The 8,400-nt window shown below is 40.1% G+C and overlaps 1 pseudogene; it reads right to left on the bottom strand.

Moving 5' to 3' along the window:
- Positions 1 to 4,663: 4,663 nt before the first annotated feature.
- Hnrnpa1-ps25 (heterogeneous nuclear ribonucleoprotein A1, pseudogene 25) lies at positions 4,664 to 6,310 on the bottom strand (annotated as a pseudogene).
- Between the last annotated feature and the right edge of the window lie 2,090 nt (positions 6,311 to 8,400).

Genomic DNA, 8,400 nt, shown 5'->3' with positions numbered 1-8,400 from the left:
GCATCTGCAGTCACCTGAGTTTTTGATGTTAGCCATTCTGACTGTTGTGAGGAGGAATCTCAGGGTTGTTTTGATTTGCATTTCCCTGATGACTAAGGATGTTGAACATATCTTTAGATGCTTCATGGACATTTGATATTCCTCAGTTGAGAATTCTGTTTATATCTGTACCCCATTTTTAATAGAATTAATTGATTCTCTGGAGTCTACCTTCTTAAGTTCTTTGTGTATATTAGATATAAGCCATCTATTGAATGCAGGATTAGTAAAGATTTTTTTCCAAATCTGTTGATTGTTGTTTTGTCTTGTTGATAGTGTCATTTGCCTTACAGAAGCTTTGCAATTTTATGAGGTCCCATTTGTTGATTCCTGATCTTTGAGCATAAGCCATTGGTGTTCTGTTCAGGAACATTTCCCCTGTGTCTATGTGTTCGAGGTTCTTCCCCACTTTCTCTTCTATTAATATGAGTGTATCTGGTTTTATGTGGAGGTCCTTGATGTACTTGGACTTCAGCTTTGTACAAGGATGTAAAAAAAGGATCAATTTGCATTCTTCTACATGCAGACCTCCAGTTGAACCAGCACCATTTGTTGAAAATGCTGTCTATTTTCCACTGGATGGTTTTAGTTCCTTTGTCAAAGATCAAGTGACCAGAGGTGTGTGCTGTCATTTCTAGGTCTTCAATTCTATTTCATTGATGTACCTGCCTGTCCCTGTACCAATACCATACAGCTTTTTATCACTATTGCTCTGTAATACAACTTGAAGTCAAAGATGGTGATTCCTCTGAAAGTTCATTTTCTATTTAAGGGCCTCTATTTTTTTCCTGTGTTTCTATAAAGGATTTAATCATTTCCACTTTAAAGGCTTCTATCATTTTCATATGATTTGATACAAGGTAACTTTCCTCTGATTCTGGTATGTGAGGACATTCAGGGCTTTCCGTTGTAGAAGAGTTGGGTTTTTGATGGTGTCATACTACCCTGCCTTTTGTTGATTGTGTTCTTAAGCTGATGTTTAGGCTTATAGCTGTTTCTAGTGTTAGCAGGCCCAGTAGTCCCTGATGGGAGCAGGCTTCTGGGGCTACAGGCAGATATGGTAGTCCCTGATGTAAGTATATCTCTGTCTGTGGAGCTGGTAGTTGCAGTCCTCTATCCTGGAGAGCCACAAGGAGATACTCAAGGAGTTGTGACACGTGAAGTGGAGTGCACTGGGGGTAGAGTAGGTTTGCCTAGAGCAGGTGGCAGGCAGAGAATTGGGTTAGTATCTTACCTGGTGACATGTGATGGCTGCATGCAGGCTTTTGGAATTGTAGTTAAAAGTATGAACCAGAAGATTGAGTGCAGAAGTCACAGGCAGCCTTCATAGCTACTGGGTTTGCTGAGCATCCAGCAGGCAGGGGGTCGAGGTTAGGGATCTCACCTGGTTGACCCTGGCAGCAGTATGCTTCCAGGATTTCAAGTGGACCTGTGACCTTGGGAAGTAAATTGCAGGTGTGGCAGAGAGTTCACTGCTACTGGGTTTGCCCATTGGGAATTGGGGTAGGGGCTTCATCTGGTAGTCCCTGATGGCTGCAGACTTTTTAAATTTTTGGTTAGTGGTGTGGACTGGACTAGAAGATGGAGTGTACGGTGCATTCTCCCAAAAAAACTGTAATAAGTACTGGAAATAGGATTTATTTATTTGTTATATGAGATAGTAGTTGCTAATATGAAGCCCTTGATAGCATCTCAGTCCATTCAAATATTCTTAGCCTAAAATATCAGGGGTCAGAATAGAGGATAATCAACTGTAGGCACAGTGGTTTATTTTTATTGGGAAAATTGACACACATCGATGAGCATTTTTTTGATGGTTTATTCTCGATAAATAGCATCATGTGTTAAATGATGTTTGAGTATTCACAGATGACTGAGCTAGATCGATTTTTATGCTTGGAAGCTTTCTAGTTATCTGTATAACCAAGCAGTGTAATTGCTTCACTGTATTAAAAGTAAGTGGCCTGAACACATCAGATATTTTTCTCAGACAAACTTGCCATCTGAGTATTTTCAAAAATAAATTTGAATAGCCAGACTTATGGAAATTAACAAGGTAATAGCTATGCATAGGAACACAGAAAATTCAATCTATCAGTGCAATGTATTACACAGCATTAGAAGTATATTTTGAATGTCTAGGTCTTTTGTTATATAAAAATCTTTAAGTTTTAATTATATGCTTTGTATGTTAACATTGTAAGAAATTAAAAACTCTGTTAATTTATAAGCATTATACATATAGAAGTATTTCCTTTCTCAGCTAGCTCTTCCCTTTCCTCTGAGCTACAAATCTATTAACGTACCACTTCTGTAACACACATTATTGCTTTAAATCATAATATAGCATAGTCATCTTTTAGAGTTTATGCTTGTCAAATGAAGTGCAATAGACCCTGTAGATACTGGGACTATTAAATGATAAGAATTAACTTTATAATATGGAATATTGTCACTCTCTTAGATTTAAATTAGATGAGATGTGATGGATTTCATTATGGAAATTTCATAAATTATTCCTATGTCTTCTGTAACATACAACTGTGTAACTTCCTCTCAGCCCTGATACCCATCATACTGATTCACTTCACCCCAACCCTCCAAATATTGTCTTTCAAGTCACAAGTAATTCACTACTTCCCTTTTTATTCTTCTCTCCACTAAGATCTCTCTTTCTCCTCCTATTAGGTCATGTATAGTTCCATGACCTCTATTGCCACACCAAACTAACAAACATGTTGTGTCCTTCTGAGTCTGACTTGTTTCATTTAACGTAATGATTTCCATATCATACAATTTTTTCAAATGACATTATTCATTTCCTCCAAGGATAAATAAAATGTTCCTGTATACATGCACCATATTTTCTTTATCCATTCATATTTCATTGGCCATCTAGTCTGATTCCTTTTCCTAGGTTTTATGAATAGTTCTGCAAAACCCATAGATGTGGAAGCATGTCTGGGGGATGACTTAACAGGCCTTTGGGTATAAACTAAGGAGCAGTAAGCAAATTTAGGTCTTAATGTTTTGCTGATTTCCACACTGTCTATACAACTTTCTGTTCTCACTGGTAGTGAACACAGTTTCATCCCTATAACTTCCCTAGCCTTTGTTGTCATTTTTTAAAAATATCATTCATCTTTTTATATATGTCTTCTCAAAGAAATATATTCAAAATGCCTGTGGCACCTACAATTGTATGAGAATTTTGACTGAAGGGTGTTCATTGAGATCCTGTTAAAAAGAATACTTGTATGGCACAATGGGTATAGACAATTGAATCAATTTGATGGCCTGAGATTTTTCCTCAGAACCTACATGGAACCACCAACCCAAGTTGTCCTCAAAGTTTCATATGTGTACCACCGCCTGTGTGTACATATGTACACATTACATATATATATACAGTGACACACACCTACCTGTAACGCCTGTTACAGAAGATTTAATGCCTTTTGAATTCCACAGGGACCAGTCACACACATGTCAAACAAACCTACTTGAGAGAGGAAAACATTCATACAATAAAATAAACAAAAATGTAGAATTGTAAAAGAAAAATATATTAAGTTGGTATCTGAAGTGTCTCAGTTAGACACTAATAAAATGTGTCTTAGGGTTTCTATTCCTGCACAAACATCATGAGCAAGAAGCAAGTTGGGGAGGAAAGGGTTTATTCAGCTTCCACATTGCTGTTCATCACCAAAGGAAGTTCGGATTGCAACTCAAGCAGGCCAGGAAGCAGGAGCTGATGCAGAGGCCATGGAGGCTTCACCTGGCTTGCTCAGCTTGCTTTCTTACAAATCTTGAGAGTACAAGCCCAGGAATGGCACCACCCAAAAGGGGCCCCCCACCCTTGATCACTAATTGAGAAAATGCCGAATAGCTGGATCTCAAGGAGGCATTTACTCAAGGGAGGCTCCTTTCTCTGTGATAACTCCAGCTTGTGTCAAGTTGACATGAAGAACCAGCCAGTACAATTGACACCTTGTCAATATGACGCACAAACACATCACTATTAAGTCTCAACCCTTACTTTTATATTCATCCCCAAGATCTAATGTTATCTTCCTGTGCCATAATTTCATGGGAGAGGATTTTGTCCAACAATCTCAAGACTTTATGACAGTCATCTTAGAGGTGAATATCTGTGGTCACCTAGCCAGTTTGAGCCATTGCAGTCAAAAAGCGGCCAGGCCAAAATCCAATACGACTCCCTACACTAAATAACCTTAAAAGTTCCACAGTCTTTACAAATTCTTACATATTAAAATTTCAATTCCTTTAAAATATTCAATCTCTTTTAAAATTCAGGGTCATGATCAGACTTTTACATTTAGCAATCAACAGTATGGGTGAAAAAGGTCTACAGTAAAACCCTTCGTTGGAATGCTTTACACTTTCCATAGGAGAGAAACTAAAATAACCTGTTATACAATTATTCACAGATACAGTCCTGGAGCTTTTGCCCACACACATGAGTATTGTCTAAAACATGTCTTTGTAGCAGCTAGGCCCTGCCAGCACTGTGCTTGGTTGAGTTCACAAATCTGTTGTAACCAGTAGCTCTCTTCGCTTCTCTGTCTCTCCTCTTCTGTTAAGGTTTGTTTTCTGGTTGTAATTAGAACCTCCTGCCACTGCCATAGCTATTGCTGTTCCTGGAATCTCCACAGCCACCTTGGTTTTATGGTTTAGTAACATACTGGCCTCTGCTTTCATAAGGGCAAGAGCTCCTGCCTCCAAAGTGTCCTCCTTTCATCGGTCCAAAATTTAAAGACTGGTTGCTGTAATTGCCTGACAGCACCCACTCTGCCATGGTACTGAGAACCAGGCATAGTCCTGGGGGACTTACCAAAAGACATAGACTCTGGTCATTGGTGCTACAAGAATGCCAAAATTTTACTGAGGTTCACAATATATATGCACCAAGTCCACCAGGTGGAAAAAACCTGGAAGCACAGTGGAAAAACAAGTTTACATTCTCAGGATAAAAACAGGAACATGGAAATGACAAAAACAAGTTTACATTCTCAGGATAAAACAGGAACTGACTCAACAGTGTTACTGCCCATTGGCCAAACAGTAAAGGTGAAGATGTTCTTTTCTTAAAAACAAATGTTTCCATGTGCAGCAGCAAGGTCAGCAGGGGGGGCAAACACTGAGGGAGCCCAGGAGGGTCTGACAATTGCCAAAATCCTTGTAGCTTCCACCACTTCCAAAATTGCTTCCATCATTGCCAAATCCATTATAGCCATCCCCACTGCCATCATATCCACCACCATCACAGCTGCCACCCAAAGCCACCATGACCACTGAAGTTCCCTCCTTGACCAAAATTGTTATTGCCACCAAAACCACCTTCAGAACCTCTTTGACCTCGGAGGTGATTTTCGTGGTTTTGGCTTCAGGCTGGATGAAGCACTAGCCATCTCTTGCTTGATGGAGCCTTTATTACTTCACAGTTGTGGCCATTCACAGTATTGTATTTCCGAATAACAATTTTATCCACAGAGCCATGGTTATCAAAGGTGACAAAACCAAAACCCCTCTTCTTTCCACTGCCTCTATCAGTCATAATTTCAATCACTTCAATTTCCCCATACTGCTCAAAATAATCTCATAGGTGATATTGTTCAGTGTTTTCTTTAATACCACCAACAAAAAATCTTTTTCACAGTTAAGTGGGCACCTGGTCTCTGAGAATCTTCTCTTAAGTTCCGCAACTGTTCCATACCTTGTATGGTCTTTCATGGCAGCGTCCACTTCCGCCACAGTGGCATATGAGAGAAACCCAAAGCCTCCGGATCTTTTGGTATTTGGATCTCTCATTACCACTCCGTCAGTGAGAGTTCCCCATTGCTCAAGATGGTTCCTCAGACTCTCCTCCGTTGTTCAAAGCTCAGTCCTCCAATTAAGTGCTTCTGCAGCTGTTTCGGCTCCTTAGGCTCTGATTTAAATATGATGGCAGGGTGACAAGAGCCTTCAGTGATGCTTCCTCAGCAGTGTCAAAGAGCAGAGAGGCTCAAAGTCTCTTAACTGTGGGCTCAACTAAAATACTTTCTTCTTAAAGAGGGAAAAATATCAGGGCACCATTAAAATCAAAATCAAAATCAAACTCTAACCATCTAATGTTTGGGATCCACTCACAATCTTCTGGGCTCCTCCAAGGATTTGGGTCACTTCTCCAGCTCTGCTGTTTGTAGCACACACCTTTTCTTCTTGGCCCCAATACCTGTACTCCACTGCTACTGCTGTTCTTGGGGGTCATCTCATGGTACTGGCATCTTCAAAATACTGCTGTCTTTTGACTTAACTAGGCTTCACCAATAGCCTCTCATAGGCTCTAATTATGGTGCCAAGCCTCAACTCCCTTGCATGATCCCTTCAGTCCTGAGCCATCAATTGCAACTGAGGCTGCACCTTCATCAATGACCTTCCATGAATTCTCACAGTGCCCAGCCTCAGCTGTTCTTCATGTCTTCAAAATCAGTACTACTTGGTGACTCTTACACAACACCAGGTCCAGCCACAGCATGAGGTACAACCTTGGCTATCTTTAGAACACCGCCTCTTTGTGTTCTCTGAAAACACTTCCAGAAGATTTGATCTCAGTGATTCTGGTCCCTTCTTAATCACCACTAATTACTTAGCTCCAGCTGACCAGTATCAATAGTCCTAGCAATGCAAAGCTTTCACTGTAGTAGTTCTGGTATCTTGTTAATCACAGTTGATTCATCAGCCTCAGCTAACCAAAACCACAGCATTGTCACAATCAAATTAGCAACAGCCCTGAAAAGAGTCTTTAATCTTCCCTCTGAAATTTCATAAGCCAGGCCTCCATTTTCTGCATTTCTCAACATTATTTTCCAAGTTCCTACAGAACTTCCCACAGAGCTCTTAACACCTCAATGGCTTTTCTAATGCAAAGTTCCAAAGTCCCTTTACAGGCCTCCCCAAAACATGGTCAGGTTGTTACAGAAGTACCCTACACCTGGTACCAATTTGTCTTAGTCAGGGTTTCTATTCCTGTACAAACATCATGACCAAGAAGCAAGTTGGGGAGGAAAGGGTTTATTCAACTCACACTTTCCATATTGCTATTCAAAACCAAAGCTAGTCAAGAGTGGAACTCAAGCAAGCCAGTAAGTAATATCCCTCCATGGCCTCTGCATAAGCTCTTGCTTCCTGATCTGCTTGAGTTCCAATCCTGACATCCTTTGGTGATTAACAGCAATGTAGAAAGTGTAAGTTGAATAAACCTTTTCATCCCCAACTTGTTTCTTGGTCATGATATTTGTGCAGGAATAGAAACCCTGATTAAGACACCATGGCAGCTCTTATAAAAGAAAACATTTAGTTTGGGCTAGCTTACAGTTTCCAAAGTTTAGTCCATTATCACCATGGTAAGAAGCATGGCAGTATGCAGACACACATGGTGCCAAAGAAGGAGCTGAGGGTTCTGTATCTTGATCTACAGGCAGCAGAAGGGAGACTCTCACACTAGGCCTAGCTGGGCATATAAGACCTCAAAGCCTAACTGCATAGGAACACACTTCCTCCTACAAGGTCACATCTATTGTAACAAGGTAATGTCTCCTAAAGGGTCATTCCTCTTCACATCACATTCCACTCCCTGACCCGCCCTGGTTTGTAGCCATACCATTATGGAAAGTGCATTCAATCCAACTTCAAAAGTGCCCATAGACTATAGCAACCTCAACCTTATTAAAAGTCCAAAAGACAAAACATCTTCTGAGATCCATGCAATGGCTTAAGTGTAATTCTCTATAAAATTAAAATGAAAAAGCAGATTACATATTTTCAGCATACAATTCTAAAGGATAGTCATTATCATTCTGAAAGGGAGCATAGTGAGGAAATACTAGACTGAAGCAAAACAAAAACTCCAAACTCTGCATGTCTATATTTAATGCCAAAGTGCTCTTCAGATCACCAATTTCTTTCAGCTTTGTTGACAACAGTACACTTCTCTGTCTTGGGCTGGTTCCACTCTCCATTTGCAGCTCACCTTAGCAGGTATCCCAGAGCACTGGAATCTTCAACATTTTGGTGTCTTCAAACAATCTAGGCCTCACCTTCACAGCTTCAATCTAGGCCTCATCTTCACCTTTACCGCACACATGGCCCGAGCAGATTATTTTAGTTTTGGAGGGAGATTCCATAACCCTTTTCTAAACACATATGTGAGAATTCTGTTTGAATATTAAATTTATCAAATGGCTCTTTGGTAATTTATCACTTAATCAATGCTGCACATCAAGATTGTGACACATCTTTATTGTGAAAATAATAGAACTTAAGTGAACAGATAACTCACATTCTCCATGCCAGTGTTTG

Source organism: Rattus norvegicus, chromosome 2 (assembly GCF_036323735.1).
Source record: "Rattus norvegicus strain BN/NHsdMcwi chromosome 2, GRCr8, whole genome shotgun sequence".
Taxonomy (NCBI): domain Eukaryota; kingdom Metazoa; phylum Chordata; class Mammalia; order Rodentia; family Muridae; genus Rattus; species Rattus norvegicus.
The sequence above is the reverse complement of the archived record's forward strand: the minus strand, read 5'-3'. Positions and strand labels throughout refer to the sequence as shown.